We start from the raw sequence: 18,695 nt of genomic DNA on the forward strand, positions 1-18,695 counted from the left end.
TCATCATAAATGCGAAAGCACAGTCCGGCTGCGTTGCTGCCATCTGAGTCTGTCTCTCTCTAGCCGCTACGTTCATCATAAATGCAAACGAGCGTTCTGGCTGCGTTGCTGTTGCCATCTGAGCCTGTTTCTCTCTAACATAACTCTGGACATGAACATTCTGGTTGCCACCTGCCTGTCTTTTTAAGAAGAAACAGTCTTTCTTCATATGGCCTAATTTGCCGCAATTAAAACACTTTAGCTTAAGCTTTGACTTATTCTGAAATTGTTTCTTCACAAATTTTATTATTTTGTTTTTGTATGTGCTATCCCTAGGCTCTCGATTGCCTATAGCCTGCAACACTTTTGCACTTGTGTCCTTGCCAACTCCTTTTAGTTTAATTTCGTGATCGAGAAGCCGACTCTTTACAAAACCTAATGTTAAATTGCCCTCAGAGAGAGTTTCTTTCGCTGTTATTACACCATCATAGCTAGTTGGAAGTGTTAGAAGCAAATGAGACACTTTGTCCATTTCATCTATCTTGGCTCCCGCCGCAACTAACTCAGTAACCAAATCATCAAATAAACGAAAGTGGTTTACTAGCGGAGTATCACCCTTCAATTTTAGAGACAATGGTTGTTTGCGTAATGAAAGTTGAGATACCAGGCTTTTACGCTCGTAAATAGTGTCTAAATTTTCAAAAATGTCCTTAGCCGAGTTCCCATTGTTGGCAAATACTAAAAAAGAGTCACTCAAATATTCAATTACAAGACTCTTTGCATTACTTTCTGCTCGCTTCATTTCATCATTTTCCTTATCATTTGGTTCCTCATCAATTACTTTTAACAACTCGTTTTCCTCTAACAAAGTCCTGACTCTAAATTTCCATATAGAATACTTTTCCCCGTTAAAAGGTGTTATGTTTCTCTTTCCTTTTTCCATCTTCCGAGAATAACTGTTCTTTTTTTTTTTGATTGCTATGCGCTTCTCAGAATTTTCGTTGCTAGTCTGCTCTAATACTCACACAGAAATTGAAAAAATGTACGCCAATTTGGTGCGTTATACAATGCAAATATGTATGTACATATATGTACGTTGTTCACTTATGTTTACGCACACATTTCAATATTAATTATTTTGTTTAGACTTGATTTAAGTTTCAGTTGTTTCACTTTTCTTATTTCAATTTTATTATTTGTTAACAATCAAAGCATTTCACTATAGCACTTAGCTGCAAATTGTGACTGGGCCCTTAACCTATGGAAATTATTAAATAATAGTTTTATACAAACTCCAGTGGTACACCAGGACGATTTGCCAAAAATAGTAAAAACACTTTTAATTGTAGTTTTGGTTAATAATTTTATTTTTCACAACCGCACGCTTTCGTTGTCTTTTAGTAAGTAAAATAGGGCACGCATGTGCATACAAAAAGAAACAAAAACGTTCTTATGTAGAGAGGGAGAGAACAAAGAGAAGAGAGAGCTTTGCCTCTCTCTGAGATCTTCATTGTTCATCCCCTTTCCACACACACACAATGTGTATGTGTACAAGTGTGACTTTTGGTATTTTCAACAATTTCATATGTTACTATTCCTTGTTTTCGCTTGACATCAACATTCGAGAAAATATCCCAACCGTTACCATTGTTAAATTCCTTCAAATATTACAAGCTGGATTTTTCTAAGAAATTTCGTTTTTTTCTGGAACGAACCAGTAGTTGGACAGATGCAGACAGACGTCTTAAAGCGCAAATACTACGTAGTCACAAAAACACGTAAAATTCAATTTAAGTTTTTTAGTTTTATATATACGAAAACTTTATAATAAAAGTGAATAAAATAAAGATATGTGGTGACAGAAGTTCCCACAGGATGTAAATTGTAAACAAAAACTTAAACATTTTTGTTAAAATAGACGGCTCTAAGTCTATGCTGAAAAAACCTCGCAACTGATTTCTGAGGTATGTTGTAAGGCTTATTTTGTGAGTTGAGCTCAAAGGAAATGGACAACTAAGAAAAGTGAATAATTTTGCAAATATGTAAAATTTGGTTCATATATATATATTTTTTCCTTTTTGATTTCCTGACATCACAAATTTGTGAGCATTTGAGCTTTCAGCATGCGGAAAACCTCACACATTACAACAGCCTCACAATAATGCGGGTAGCGATTTTTGTGAGGGCATTAGAATGGACTGTTATTTGCATTTTCTGCACCGCGCAAGGTTTTGCAAGAGCAAGAGAGTTCCCCTAATATGAGAATATCAAGCGACAGCTGTTTTTGTATATGGAATGTAAACAAATATCAAGTGACAATTTAGGGCCGGCAAAATATGTCTTCCAAAAACATCGATTAAACTAGAGCAGGCACCGATTATAATGAGTGGAATGTAAGTTTTCAAGTAGTTTTCAGCGAAAACTGTGTTTTCGTTTGACAGATTTTACATGGACGAAAACACAAGTTTTCATGCGAAAACCAGTTTTCCCACGAAAACATGTTTTCGTTGTCGGTCCGAAAATAGTATAATATACTACTAAATATTTTTGTATTATGTTTTTTACTAACAGAAATTGAATTTATCACAAAAATATATAAATAAATACATCGTCTATCATATTAATCTTATTATCTGCTCATATGAATGTATGTATACGCATGTGCGCGTTCAGAAATTCAAATCATGATTTTATCAATTATCAATATATAACATGTGCACGCATTGATCTGCATTTCATACATTCATATATACTTATATGTACATATATTTGTATACATTGCCGAACAAATAATGCACAAGCATACAAACATACATATGCGTACACATGTGAATATGTCACCAACAAAAAATTGAAACATTGTTCGACAAAAACAACAATTGTCTAAATAGCATAAGCATGGCAAGCCAATATGGTAGCCAAATTGGCGAAGCCCAAATGTAGTAAATTTTACACCAAACGCATAAACGCACGCGCTTATTCCACAAGCGTACTCGCTTCATTCATTAAAACAGATGCCGTAACATCTTTCCGAGCATGCCTTTGCCATCAAGCGTCTTTTCGCGACGATGGCAAAAGCTAAAAATCGTAAATTGAACATCTTTCTGGTGTTTGTTCTAAGAAAGAAGTGAGAAAAGTGGCAACATAACTGTTGTCGATTTACAATATTTGTCAATTCTAGAATATTTTTCCGGTTGGAGGATGGAGTCATGTGTAGAAGTTCACGCAAGTGAGGTAAGTTCTTTGATCGCCATTTACTTGGGAATGGCCAGAAACGATTCTTTTACACATGGCTCAAGCAGCTCACTACTTCCGGTCTTTGACCAAGTATCCTCTGGGTAGCCTAAGAACATCCGTTCGAAGGCGAGCTAAAGTGAGAAGGCGAAACATTCCCTACAAGGGTTGCCTCCGTCGCCGAGTACTATCATTCACTGCGGTGAATGAACGTCTAGCCACAACCCGCATCAAAGCGAGGTTCTTCAACATATCGCTGATCTGCGCCCACGCCTCGACGGAAGAGAAGGACGATGTGACCAAAGATGCCTTTTATGAGATGAAAGATGCCACTTATGAAGGCTGCCCCCGCCACGATGTCAAAATCATGCTTGGCGACTTTAACGCCAGGGTGGGGAAAGAAGGTGTCTTTGGCACTACGGTCGGTAAATTTGGCCTCTACGACGAAACATCCCCTAATGGGTTGAGGCTGATTGACTTCGCCGGGGCCCGAAATATGGTTATCTCTAGTACTAGATTCCAGCATAAGAAGATTCATCAAGCTACCTGGGTGTCTCCGGATCGAAAAACTACCAACCAGATCGATCATGTTGTGATAGACGGAAGACACGTCTCCAGTGTTTTAGATGTGCGTGCGCTCCGAGGTCCTAACATCGACTCGGACCACTATCTTGTAGCAGCTAAGATTCGCACCCGCCTCTGTGCAGCAAAAAACGCGCGCCACCAAACACAAGGAAGGTTCGACGTCGAGAAGCTGCAATCACAACACACAGCCGAATGATTTTCTACTCGGCTTGCACTCCTGCTCTCTGAGAGCACTCGTCAACAACTCGGTATAAGGGAGCTGTGGGACGGAATTTCAAACTCCTTACGTACAGCTGCAACCGAAACCATTGGTTTTCGGAAAGTGCAAAAGAACAGCTGGTACGACGAGGAGTGCCGTGTCGCAGCGGAGAGAAAACAGGCTGCCTACCTCGCAACGTTACGATCGACCACTACACGCGCGGGATGGGATAGATACCGAGAGTTGAAGAGGGAAGCGAGACGCATTTGTAGACAGAAGAAGAAAGAGGCTGAAATGCGTGAGTACGAAGAGCTTGATAAGCTGGCCGACAGGGGTAATGCTCGAAAATTCTACGAAAAAATGCGGCGGCTTACGGAAGGTTTCAAGACCGGAGCGTACTCTTGTAGAACCCCTAAAGGTGATCTAGTCACTGATGCCCAGAGCATACTTAAATTATGGAGGGAACACTTCTCCAGTCTGCTGAATGGAAGTGAACGCACAACACCAGGAGAAGGAGAACCCGATTCCCCAATCGATGACGATGGAGCAGACGTTCCATTACCCGACCATGAAGAAGTTCGAATAGCAATTGCCCGCCTGAAGAACAACAAAGCGGCAGGGGCCGACGGATTGCCGGCCGAGCTATTCAAACACGGCGGCGAAGAACTGATAAGGAGCATGCATCAGCTTCTTTGTAAAATATGGTCGGACGAAAGCATGCCCAACGATTGGAATTTAAGTGTGCTACGCCCAATCCATAAAAAAGGAGACCCCACAATCTGCGCCAACTACCGTGGGATTAGCCTCCTCAACATCGCATATAAGGTTCTATCGAGCGTAATGTGTGAAAGATTAAAGCCCACCGTCAACAAACTGATTGGACCTTATCAGTGTGGCTTTAGACCTGGAAAATCAACAACCGACCAGATATTCACCATGCGCCAAATCTTGGAAAAGACCAGTGAAAGGAGAATCGACACACACCACCTCTTCGTCGATTTCAAAGCTGCTTTCGACAGCACGAAAAGGAACTGCCTTTATGCCGCGATGTCTGAATTTGGTATCCCCGCAAAACTAATACGGCTGTGTAAACTGACGTTGAAAGCTCCGTCAGGATCGGGAAGGACCTCTCCGAGCCGTTCGATACCAAACGAGGTTTCAGACAAGGCGATTCCCTATCGTGCGACTTTTTCAACCTGGTTTTGGAGAAAATAGTGCGAGCCGCAGAACTAAATAGAGAAGGTCTTCTATAGGAGTGTGCAGCTGCTGGCGTATGCCGATGATATTGATATCATCGGCCTCAACACCCGCGCCGTTAGTTCTGCTTTCTCCAGACTGGACAAGGAAGCAAAACAAATGGGTCTGGTAGTGAACGAGGGCAAAACGAAATATCTCCTGTCATCAAACAAACAGTCGTCGCACTCGCGACTTGGAACTCACGTCACTGTTGACAGTCATAACTTTGAAGTTGTAGATAATTTCGTCTAACTCTTGCCGACAGGTGCTACTTCGGACTGAGTAGGCAATCGAGAAGCAAAGTCCTCTCTCGACAAACAAAAACCAAACTCTATAAGTCACTCATAATTCCCGTTCTGCTATATGGTGCAGAGGCTTGGACGATGTCAACAACGGATGAGTCGACGTTGCGAGTTTTCGAGAGAAAAGTTCTGCGAAAGATTTATGGTCCTTTGCGCGTTGGCCACGGCGAATATCGCATTCGATGGAACGATGAGCTGTACGAGATATACGACGACATCGACATAGTTCAGCGAATTAAAAGACAGCGGCTACGCTGGCTAGGTCATGTTGTCCGAATGGACGAAAACACTCCAGCTCTGAAAGTATTCGACGCAGTACCCGCCGGGGGAAGCAGAGGAAGAGGAAGACCTCCACTCCCTTGGAAGGACCAAGTGGAGAAGGACCTGACTTCGCTTGGAATATCCAATTGGCGCCACGTAGCGAAAAGAAGAAACGACTGGCGCGCTGTTGTTAACTCGGCTATAATCGCGTAAGCGGTTTCTACGCTAATTAAGAAGAAGAAGAAGAATATTTTTCCGCGGCTCGCAAAAATCAGCGTCGATAAGTATGCAAGCTCATACAAAAACATACATATTTATGCTAGTTTGTTGGCGAAGCTGTTGCAGCGGCAAGGGAAGCGGTGACAATCGGCGGCCATTAGTTTATTTTTTTCGGCACAGCTTGGATTTTCTATCATCACACAATGTTGAGGCGTTTTGTCATCGCGTCAGTGCTTCGACAGATTGACTCTTTGACAAAACGGCCATGACAACAGTTTCGACCATTGGTTGACCGTGACAACGGAGATGCGAAAGATGCGTGCGACACTTGTTATTATAAATTTATGTACATATGTATGTGGCTCGCATTTGCTTCCCAAACATACAGACAACTGTGCCTAAGAAATAATATATGTATAGTCCATAACAATTCTATTGGTACAAATATGAAAATGATAACGAAATAATGCGAATATGCATATTTCATGAAGGTCACCAATTTTCTTTGAAGAAATGAAGTTCATTTGGCTCATCTTCACTTTGTAATAGTCAAAATAAATATAATATATTTGAAATATTAATTTATTTAAAAATTAAAAAAATAAAGTTAAAATTATTTTTACCTAATTTTTCCCGATTTTGTAAAAAACATTACAATTTTACCATTTTTCGGAAAACAATGGCTCATATAATACTTTTTTAGGTTCTCTGTGTGACTTTGTATATTTTTCTTCAAAGCATTTCTCTTTATTTATTCTCGCATAAATGCAGTCGTTTTACATATATTTCTGCCAGAGAACGTGCTCATTTCTGCTAAATAGCAGCGAAAATGGTGAATTCCTTACTACAATTTTATCAGCTCTGTTAGCCGTCAAATCGAACATCATACAGAATTCAATTTGCACCTTCTCTATGCTTTAAGTTGTCTGTGTCACCCGCAAAAATTACAAATATTGTTCTACAAAAACAACAATGGTTTAAAATAGCGTCAACAGCGTCACAAGTCAATATTGCAGCCAAATAATCGATGCCCAAATTTGTAGAAAAACTCACAACAACAAATTTTCATTCATGCACGCAAGCGCACTTTCAAAAGGCAAACTTGCTTCATTCATAAAAACAAACACCATTACATCTCCACGAGCATGCTTTTTTTTTTGCCTACCAGCGTCTTTTCGCGACGATGGCAAAAGCCAAAAATCATAATTTTAACAATTTTTCATATTTGTATGAGAAGGAAAAAAAAGGCAACGCCGCATATGTAAGTATTCAAATATATTAGAATAAAATTGACAACATAGTTTATTTGTCGATTTTCAGGTCAAGAAATGTATCAAAGAAAATATTCAATATGAAATTTAAATATTAGTTTATTGGATTCTATTTCTACTTATTAACAAATTTAAGTATTACAATATTACTTAAATTAATACGTCACATTTCAATGTTTGCTTAATGACTGACTAATGACTTCGATAATAACTGCTACAAAAGGTCATCAAGATTATTTTACACCTAACGTATAAGAGCGTATTAGAGATTGATTTATTGTTTGAGTGAGAGTAACAATGTCACTCCTCCCATTTTAAAATACTGCAATGTCCTCATTGCAGTTTTCTGTTTTTATTATTTACAAAATGAGTAGAATTAAAGTGTTAACAGATTCATACAATACTTAATAGTATTACTAAATGCTTTAACTCATTTGGTTTTTTTTTATACTAAATATTTAATATTTGAAAACTGAAACTAAATTGTAAACATAAATCAATTATACATATTTTTTTCTTCTTTTAAATTGACTTTTGTATTTTCTTACTTTTCTGTTTTAAAACTTTACTACATGATGTTCCCCATTAGACTCGGTTTGAAGAAGTCTTACTGCTTTGATAAATTTAAAGCTGATACTTTTTCAGCTGCAGCAAATTTAGACAACAAGTCAAAACATGTTAAATAATTTTCCTCGTCCCATTTCCAAAAGTTTACTACAAACTTTTGTCGAGTCTCATACATAGGAGGCGTAATTTTAAATGGTAATTTGTTCGAAATGTGGTCGTTTTTGCAATGGTTGCATAACTCACATTCATTAATTATTTTAGTTATCTCCTTAACGTAATTAGGGTGGTAATATTTTTTCTTGAAACAATTTACAACTTTTTCGATTCCCTGATGCAGTCCTTCGAGGCGAATTTCTTTACTTTGGATTTGAAGGCCGAATAATCTTCAATATTTTCTAATTCCTTCATGGTTCGGTAAATTTTAAATCTGTTTGAAGTGATCAGTCTATTATAAATGTTTTGAAATTGTATAAAGTCGTTGTCATCTGTCATAAGTATGGTTGTGTTTTTGTTTAATAAATAAGTTTTAATTATGTCCTTTATAAACTCAGTTGTTAGTTCCGTATAAGTTATAGTAGTAAGATTGTTAGAAAATATTTTGCATGTGTTTGTAGAATTTTGGTTAGAACTTATTAGTTTAAGTTGATTTTTGAATACGTTCAATGGCCTTTCGGCAATTCTAATAAACTCACCGGAGTCGTCGCCAGCGGAATGGATTGCGGCTACATTCGAAGCAGTTACTTCATTAACGTTACATTCTTCAATTTTAACGCGAGATAGCACATCGGCAACATGATTTTCTTTACCAGGAATGTATTTGATATCAAAATCGTATTCATTCAACCTAATCTTCCACCGTTGCAGTTTTGCATTTGGCTCTTTTAAATTATGTAACCATTGCAGAGAGCGATGATCACTATTTATTAAGAACTAGCTGACCCCCCAGATGTTGTCCTGCGTGAAATAATGTGTTCTGAAATGAAAAGATAGTTAAATTTATCATTTAATTTTTGCTTTTTTTCAATGTAACGCAGCTTGATAAACAACATTTTTTGGTTTCTGTTCCGGTGTACAGAAAAGATGGTTTTCCAACTCGTGAGCACGCCACGGCCGTGTGAAAACCATAGCATTTTCAAATTTATGCCTCACACTATGCGACCGTCTTTAGGTCCTGTTAATTGTCATCTCAAATGCAGTTTTCACTGGAAACGAAATACGTTTGAACTGAAAAGGGAAATCGTTAGAACTCAAAGGAATTCGTAGAATCAAGCATTCTGCCCCTTGTATTCGATAGGTGTGTCACAATCAGTCGGATTCCATTACACAGTTTCGGGGCATGATGATTGCGAAACGTAATAACGACCGATCCTACTTTGAGGCGCAAATGTTGCGGTGGCATACCAAGCCTGTCCAAAGAATTTAGAAATACCACTAGATAATTCACGGCGACTTTGAATCTTCCAGTTTAAGTCAACAACATCGGTATTTTTGGCAGCTAACATTGCACGTGCACTTAAGGAATCGTAGGTACGATAATTTGGCCAATTTGTGATGAGTTCATCTTTCATGAATTGATAAAGGGAAGATGGAATTGATATCGAACCAACGGAAGTATTAACCGAAATTGTACCATTTCCAATTTTTACCGAAGGCGATGTAAAATGTCTTCGCAATGTCATTTTTGTTCGTATCCCATAATTGACGCGGATTTGAAGCTGATATGTTAAAATGATTATCGCGAAAAGTGTGCAAACTTCATTTTCATTCCAGTGATAAACATGTTCCAGCAATTCTAAGTGCTGGCTTACTTCTCCAAAACTTGCACACACCACATCATTCACAGTACGCAATGACTCAAATGAAGTTGAACCGCGTACATTAATCAATAGCAACCGAAGGTAGAAGAAATCGTCGTTTTTCGGGTGGATTGTGTCAATTCGTCCTAATGCATTAGTTGAGAACACATCTGGATGTCAATCTACTGGTTGACCTTGCTTTCTGTGCAACTATTTCTTCGACGATGCATTCCATGTATAATATCAGGGTATTTCCGAATAAAGCAATGTTCTCGCAAACGGATCACTGACGAAAATTGAGAAAAAACTCGTCAATGTTAATTTTGTTGTGTTTCCACTGGCTGTACTGTATTCTTTGGGTTGAAATGCACTCTTTGGCCATTCTCCAAATTAATTGCGAGACGCGCAACAGTCGGAAAATGTTCATGAATTGCAAAAGTAAATATACTACAAAGCGCTTTATTGCAGTTCACGTATCGACCGTATCGTTCAAGACCAATAATCGCCATGTTGCTTCCTTTGATGACGTACTTACAAACGTATTTTATCGATTTCACCAAACTGCAATATTAAACATTGATATGAGTTTTGAATGTGAATTAGACAATAATGGTGAATATAGTACGAACCATGTGTTGTCAACTTCGATATTAACTCTTGTAAGTTGATTGCTGAATGTTCTGTTATCTGGTGAGCGACGCCGATAGAGTTAATATCCATCATTTCCAGTTTGTGTTTCCGAAAGAAAAGCACGTGGATAGTGTTTCATGCATTTATTGTCAGACATACAAACCGAAAAGATGAACCATATTGGTTTCCACCACTTCGTATAATACTTCTCCAGTTCTTCTTGTCTTGCCTTGGGCTGCCATACGTTGATGGCAAAAAGAACGCCGACCGATATTAGGGCGACATCTTCGTGGCTTTGTAACAAAGTTCAATCTGCAATTGACCTCTTTGTGGGAAACACACGTAAAGTTTTCACTGAATAATTTTCAACAACTATTCTTTTGAATAGCCGGAATATAAAAGCAAGCGACCGAAATTGAAAGATTCAAATAATTTACAAATCTAAATATTGAAAAACAAAAGAAACAAAAATTGAAAAAAAATTTGTACTTTTTGGAATTATCCAATTTTCCGACTTTTTTCATGAAAAGTATAAGGTATTTTTATTTCTAAACCTTCCTTGATCCACAACGAACAACCTTTGAAAATTTCATCAAGATTGGTTCAGCCGTTCTTTTAGCGTTACTAACAAACAAACAATCATTCGTTTGTATGGGAAAAAGAAAAGGTCCGTTTTTAGGGGTTTTCCGGCAATTATTCGAATTTTTCTCTCCGTAAAAAACCATCCTTGAACCTCAACGAACATTAAAAAAAAAATTATCAAATTTGACTCAGTCGTATGAAAGTTATGAGCGTACATACATTTAGTTTGGCGATTCATTTTTATTTATATAAATTTTATGCCATATAAATACGGTCTGAAGTACTTCGGAGCCCATACCATTGCCAATAGCTCTTTTTCTGTTGCCGAATAATTCACCTCATGTTCATTAAGTGTACGGCTGGCGAAACAGATCGGATGTCCATTTTGTCTTAACACTGCTCCTAATGCTACATTAAAGGCGTCTGTCGTTAACGTAAATAACTTCTCGTAATTTGGATACGGCAAGATCGGCTCTTTTGTTATTAATAACTTGATAGTTTCTACGGCTCTGATAAATTCTTTATCTGAATTATTCACTATATTGCTTTTCTTTAAGCAATTTGTTAAGGGTTTTGTTATCTTTGAAAAATTTTGAATAAATTTGCGGTAAAATCCCGCTAAACCCAAAAATTGTTTTAGTTCCTTTTCCGTTTTGGGGATCGGCTAATTTAAAATTGCTACAACTTTATTAGGATTTGGTTTTATGCCGGAAGGGGTAATAACATGGCCAAGAAACTCGGTTTCTTGTTTTAAAAATTCACTTTTGTTCAGCTGCACTTTTATATTCGCTTCAGCTAATCTTTGAAACACTTTATCGAGCGATTCGATGTGTTCCTGCAGAGATGCATTAAAAACTACTATATCACCCAAATAAACCATGCACTCTTTCCCAATTAGACCGTACAAGACTGTATTCATCTGCCGTTGGAAGGTGGCTGGCGCATTTTTTAAACCGAACGGCATTCTCAAAAATTCGAAGTGGCAATTTTGTGTAGAAAAAGCTGTTTTTTGTCTATCTATGGAATCCATTTAAGTTTGATGGAATTCTTGCGCCAAATCAATTGTCGTGAAGTATAAACATCTACCTAACTTGTCCAGTATCTCGCCCATATTTGGAATGGGGTACTTGTCATCCACAGTAATATTATTTAACTTACGATAATCTACAACGATTCTCCACTTGTCTTTACCTGAATCATCTAGCGCTGCAGAATATGGAGAAGTACTGGGGCAAATTATTTTTTGTTCTATTATATCTTTTATTTGTTTATTTACTTCCGCTTTATGTACTTCTGGGTACCTACAGGATTTAACGTAGATTGGATCTTCATGAATAGTTTTTATTTTGTGTTTAATTCTGTGAGTGAATGTAAGTTTCTCAACTTTCTTGTAAAATAAAGTTTTGTGTTTTTTCTGTAATTTATTCAATTTTTCCGATTCTTCATTATTTAAATGGTTGAGTCTGAATGTGTCAGTAAATTTGTCATCATTGACTTTCAACTCGGTTAGTAAGTAGTGTAGTAGTGTGGTTAATTTTTAACTGTGTTGAAAAATTTGTATATACATAGTATGTATGTCCTTGTAAACTAATCGTATTATTTTTTAAATCGATCTTAGAGTTTAGTTGACGAAGTGTATTATAGCCTATTAAACCGTCGTAATTATCGGAAAAATTATAAACGTAAAACGTCAATTTGTGGTTATGGTAGTTGTCGAAAACTTCTTCTTCCTCCGAGGCTTCTAATTGAAAATTTGACGACTCAAATTCCATTGGTTGAGGAGCGCCGTATCGCCTTATTCTAGATTGATTCGAATTAGATTCATTTTGCCTTCTTATTTGTTGCGAATTTATTTTAGGTACATTATTCGCATTAAGCGCACTAAAATTATTGCTGTTAGTATAACTATTAGGAAAATTCAAAGTTGTATTCATTTGTGGGTGATAAATCCATCCATTTGGATTTGAATGATAAAAAACATTTGCGTTATTAGGTGGCAATGCATATCCCTGATAGTTATTGCCATGAGAATAGTCAAAAAATCGATTTCCATTAGATGGAGAAAAATGTTCAAACTCGTTACCATTTTCTCTATTTGAATTTATGTGAGCAAAGTTGGGAACTCTGGGAAATGAGATGTTTCTTTGATTATGATTTTGTTTGGTTTTGTTCAGTCTTTTATCATCTTTAAATACATTATTTTCTTTCAAAATTTGTATTGGTGAGCTAAGGTCAGTTACTAAATTTGCGTTTATTAAGGCGGTTAAATAATTTGGCAATTCCCTTTTCAGCGTCGTTAAACTAATCTGATCTAGCTCTTTATACAATGTGGATATATTTTCATTTTTTAATTTAATACAATCTTTTACTCTACATACTTCGATGTTAGTTTCTTCGCACAATAATTTTACGCTATTTTTAAATTTTATATTACTGATTTCTAAAGAGAAGACACAGGTGTATGTTCGCCAAATTCATCAATGAGCAATTATCGTAGTGTTGTCCAATCAAACGGTTGCTCCCGTCTTACAATATCAAGAGCAGAACCTTTTATAGTGCAGGTAACACAGTTGAAATAAAATGCAGCCTCTTCTGAAGAGAAAGTTGTGTACCGAGGTACAACGCTATCGATGCTGTCGGCATACATCGCCAAGTAGTTTTTGTTGCCGTCAAACGGTTGAATCAGCTTAATACCATGTTCAGACCGACACTTAATCACACGATTTCGGCTGTTGAATGGATTATCCCACTAATCTTAAAAATTTATCAAAATTTCGCCATACAAAAATGACAGTTCCAAATCACTTCATTGAAATGATGCAATCTACTTGTCAGCACTGGAAATCTGTTACATTATCACAGCTGATATAGACACTACAAAGGGAAAAAAATGTAAACAAACAAAATTTTTTTAAAGCAATGTATCTAATTTCATCTGAAAATCGACTTAACAAATGAAAAAAATGCATCCATTATTTCTATTATATGGAAAATATTAAAAAAAAAACCGTATTTTTATTTCAAAATACTATAAGACAATCTTTTCTTTTGATAAATATTAAGCGATGTAAATTCTTGAATGACAATAACAGCTGTTTTTTGATCTTTCTAACGGCAGTGAGAACACTGTTTGGTTATGAAATGCTTAAATATAATCTAATCTTTTAAATTTTTGGTCTGAACATGGTATAATGGCTTGCATAACGAGATCGCGCTTATCTTTTCCTTCGGTCATTGTCGTTTCTTTATTTATACTAAGAGAGCTCAACTTTTTGTCTATAGTTTCTAATTCTTCTTCAACGCGCATTGATAAGATCTGTGTATAGATGAATATAAATTATTTTTTTTATACACTGCTTTTTTTTATCAAATTATCTTAACAAAATTAAGATATAGATATCGGTAAAGTTTTTATTTATTTTAGTAGTATTTGCTCAAAACTGTCTTTTTATGCACGAATTCTTTATTGTCAAGAGTATTATTTTTCATACACTGTGAGTTTTTTCTCTTAACTAGTTAATATTCGCGTAAAGTACTAGAACCGGTTTTATAAATATATAAAAAAAAAATATTGAAAGACATTACACTTAAATTTACTTGACATTGAACTGCTTTAGTTCATATTGTTTTTTTTTTGCTTTTATTCAACGCATGTATTTATTTTTATTAACTTTCCTTTCATTATTATGATTATTATTAATTGTTTAATAGTAGGTTCGTTTAAGGATCTTCGTAGATCCTACCGACTGCGCCAGTGTAATTTAAATATTAGTTTATTGGATTTTATTTTAACTTATTAACAAATTTAAGTATTACAATATTAAATTAATACGTCACATTTCAATGTTTGCTTAATGACTGACTAATGACTTCGATTATAACTGCTACAGAATGTCATCAAGATTACTTCACACCTAACGTATAAGAGCGTATTAAAGATTGATTTATTGTTTGAGTGAGAGTAACAATGTCACTTGTGTATATCTTATCAAACATGCATTAATAAAATATTTAGGTAACAACACAAACATGGCTATTATATATTTCCAAAGATTTTCAGGAATTCATCAACGTAGTAGACGTTTTCCTCTTTCACTGCTTCTCTCGGCGGGTACTGCGTCGAATACTTTCAGAGCTGGAGTGTTGTCGTCTATTCGGACAACATAACCTAGCCAGCTACCACGTCAATGTCGTTGTATATCTCATACAGCTTTTCGTTCCATCGAATGCGAAATTCGCCGTGGCCAACGCGCAAAGGATCATAAATCTTTCGCAGAACCTTTCTCTCAAAAACTCGCAACGTCGACTCATCAGTTGTTGTCATCGTCTATGCCTCTGCACTATATAGCAGGACGGGAATAATAAGTAACTTACAGAGTTTTATTTTTGTTCGTCGAGAGAGGAATTTACTTCTAAATTGAATAGTCACCTGTTGGCAAGAGTTTTCCTGCGTTGGATTTCCAAGCTGACATTGTTAGTGGTGTTTATACTTCCAAGATAGACGAAATTATCTACGACTTCAAAGTTCTGACCGTCAACAGTGACGGGAAAGCCGAGTCGTTAGTGCGACAACTGTTTGTTTGATAACAGGAGATATTTCGTCTTGTCCTCGTTCACTTCCAGACCCATTTGCTTTGCTTCCTTGTCCAGTCTTGAGAATTCAGAACTAACGGCGCGGTTGTTAAAGCCAACGATATCAATATAATCGGAGTTCACCAGCAGCTGTACATTCTTATAAAAGATGATACCTTCTTTATTAAGTTCTGCAGCTCGAACTGTTTTCTCCAGAAGCAGGTTGAAAAAGTCACACGATAGGGAATCGCCTTGTCTGAAACCTCGTTTGGTATCGAACGGCTCGGAGAGGTCCTTCCCGATTCTGACGGAGCTTTTGGTGTTGCTCAACGTCAGCTTACACAGCCGTATTAGTTTCGCGGGGATACCAAATTCAGACATCGCGGCATAAATGCAGCTCGTGCTGTCGAAAGCAGCTTTGAAATCGACGAAGAGGTGGTGTGTGTACATTCTCCTTTCACGGGTTTTTTCCAAAATTTGGCGCATGGCGAATAACTGGTCGGTTGTTGTTTTGCCAGGTCCAAAGCAACACTTATAAGGTCCAATGAGTTTGTTGACGGTGGGCTTTAATCTTTCACGCAATACGTTCGATAGAACCTTATATGCGATGTTGTGGAGGCTAATCCCACGATAGTTGGCGCAGATTGTAGGGTCTCTTTTATTGTGGATTGGGCAGAGCACACTTAAATTCCAATCGTTAGGCATGCTTCCATCCCATCATTTTTTACAAAGAAGCTGATGCATTCTCCTTACCAAATCTTCGCAGCCGTGTTTGAAAAGCTCGGCTAACAATCCATTAGCCCCCGCTGTTTTGATGTTCTTCAGACGGGTATTTGCTATTCGAACTTCTTCATGGTCAGGCAATGAAACGTCTGCTCCATCGTCATAGATTGGGGAATCGGGTTCGCCTTCTCCTGGCGTTGTACTTTCACTGCCATTCAGCATGTTGGAGAAATGTTCTCTCCATAACTTTAGTCTGCTCTGGGCACCGGTCACTAGATAATTTTTTGGGGTTTTATAAGAGTATGCTCCGGTCTTGAAACTTTCTGTTAGCCGCCGCATTTTTTCGTAGAATTTTCGAGCATTACGCTGTCGGCCAGCTTGTCAAGCTCTACATACTCGCGTATTTCGGCCTCTCTCTTTTTCTATCTACAAATGCTCCTCGCTTCCCTCTTCAACTCTCAGTATCTATTCCAACCCCCACGTGTTGTGGTCGATCGTAACGTTTCGAAGGAGGCAGTTTGTTTTCTCTCCGCTGCGACACGGCATTCTTCGTCGTAGAAAAATTCAGCTACCTGGCTGTCTCCGGATCGAAAAGCCACCAACAGGATCGATCACGTTGTGAAAAACGGAAGAAACGTCTCCAATGTTTTAGACGTGCTTATCCTCCGAAGTCCTAACACTTACTCGGACCACTATATTGTTGCAGGCAAGATACGCATCCGACACTGTGCAGCAATATACGCACGTCAACAAACACAAGGAAGAATCGACAGGGAGAAGCTGCAATGGACAGAGCATGCTTAAATATGGAGGGAAGACTTCATCCTGCTAAATGGCAGTGAAAGCATATCAAAGGAGATACATACGTTTTATTGCCCAACCTTGAAGAAGTTCGAATAGCAATTACCCCTCTGAAGGACAACAAATCATCGGGGTCCGTAAATAGAAAATAGTTCGAGCTGCAGAGAAACGGGCTTAAAATTGCAAGACTATAAAATAATCGATTGATCGAGAGAAACGTTAAAAAAATACGACAGCCGGTGCTCGAGAAACGTCTATGACATCGTGGAAGTACGCGTGTGAGCCGGAAAGTAAGCAGCAGTGGACTGAATAGGTGCTCAAGATGAGCCGAATCCATAGAAAGTTATCCAAGCAAATTTTTTCCTGTTTTCTCGGAAAACGGGACATGCTGCAATCATACCAGAACAGCGTAGAACAGGAACAGGTTTGGTTTACAATTGATTGTTTGCCTTTCAAGAAATCACTCATCGACTGAAACAACTGCATTTTTGAGCGCTTAAAACATCGATTTGATAAGTAATTCTCAGTAAAGTCTTGAGTAGGCACCGAACGACTTTTTTTGTTCCCGTAGGAGAAAAAGATAAATTAAAAGGTCAACGTTTTTAAGAGGCAGTTGACGCGTTCAGAACGAATGTTTTGGAGATACCGCCATCAGAATAGTATAGATCTGAATAGTGAATATTTTGAAAAATAATAAAGCAATTGTCGATGATTAATATTTGTTTTGGTCTCTAATCCTGAATATAAAAAGCAACATACGTATAATAATTTTGAGTTATATACATATTTATAAAATTACTTGAGAATATGTTCTTGAGTATCGGGCCGCCCCTCCCCCTACACCTAATATGACATTTATAATATCAATTTTTTCACTTCACTGTACGAGTTTTAAAGAAATTAAATGGACACGTTTCTTGAAAAATATTTGATTTACCACTGAATATGAATGGAGTTGCCGTAAGCCCCATAACCTTAATATAAAGAATTTCGAGCCGCTTCGGTTGAACTTATGTCATGTGACGTAAAATATCGTAAACAAGATAAATGAGGCTATGACCTATAACATAACTTAATAAATTTACAAACATGATTATGATACATTCATACATTCATGACTTCATCGAATATTGGGAATGTTAAATCCTTTCCCAACATTTTGCTAACACCTATGTACAAGTATTTCGCCGGTTTTGATTCTTGAAATTTGTAAGAGTATAAAATATTTAACTCTTGCAAACTACTAAAATCGCGATAAACCAAATAAGTAAATACGCCAGATACATTAAAATTTACTTCCGGGATGGTAGGACAGGGCCTTATTGGAGCTGGTGTGAAACATGGACGATGGGCGTGGCACCACCCATTTTTTGGTGAAATCCTATATCTCAGGTCGACCGATTTCGAGGATGTGAAGGGTGATCCAAGTGGAGATACTTTTTGCAATCACTTTTTTTTTTTTTTAACAGATCGCGCGTGAGTCGTGTCAAGCTGTCATGTCTAAACAACGTTTACAAATCGTTCAACTTTATTACGAATATTCACGTTTTGTGAAGAATGTGTTTCACGCGCTTCGCTCAACGCGGCCTACTGAGCGTCCCATTCGTAACACCATCACCCAGCTTGAGACCCAACATTCATTATTGGATAATATTTGGCCGAATTGTCAACGTGCAGCACATAGTAAAGAAAATATAGCAGCCCACACATCGCATCAATCAATATATTTATTGAATCA

This window comes from Bactrocera neohumeralis, unplaced genomic scaffold, assembly GCF_024586455.1.
Source record: "Bactrocera neohumeralis isolate Rockhampton unplaced genomic scaffold, APGP_CSIRO_Bneo_wtdbg2-racon-allhic-juicebox.fasta_v2 cluster10, whole genome shotgun sequence".
In the NCBI taxonomy this organism is placed as follows: Eukaryota; Metazoa; Arthropoda; class Insecta; order Diptera; family Tephritidae; genus Bactrocera; species Bactrocera neohumeralis.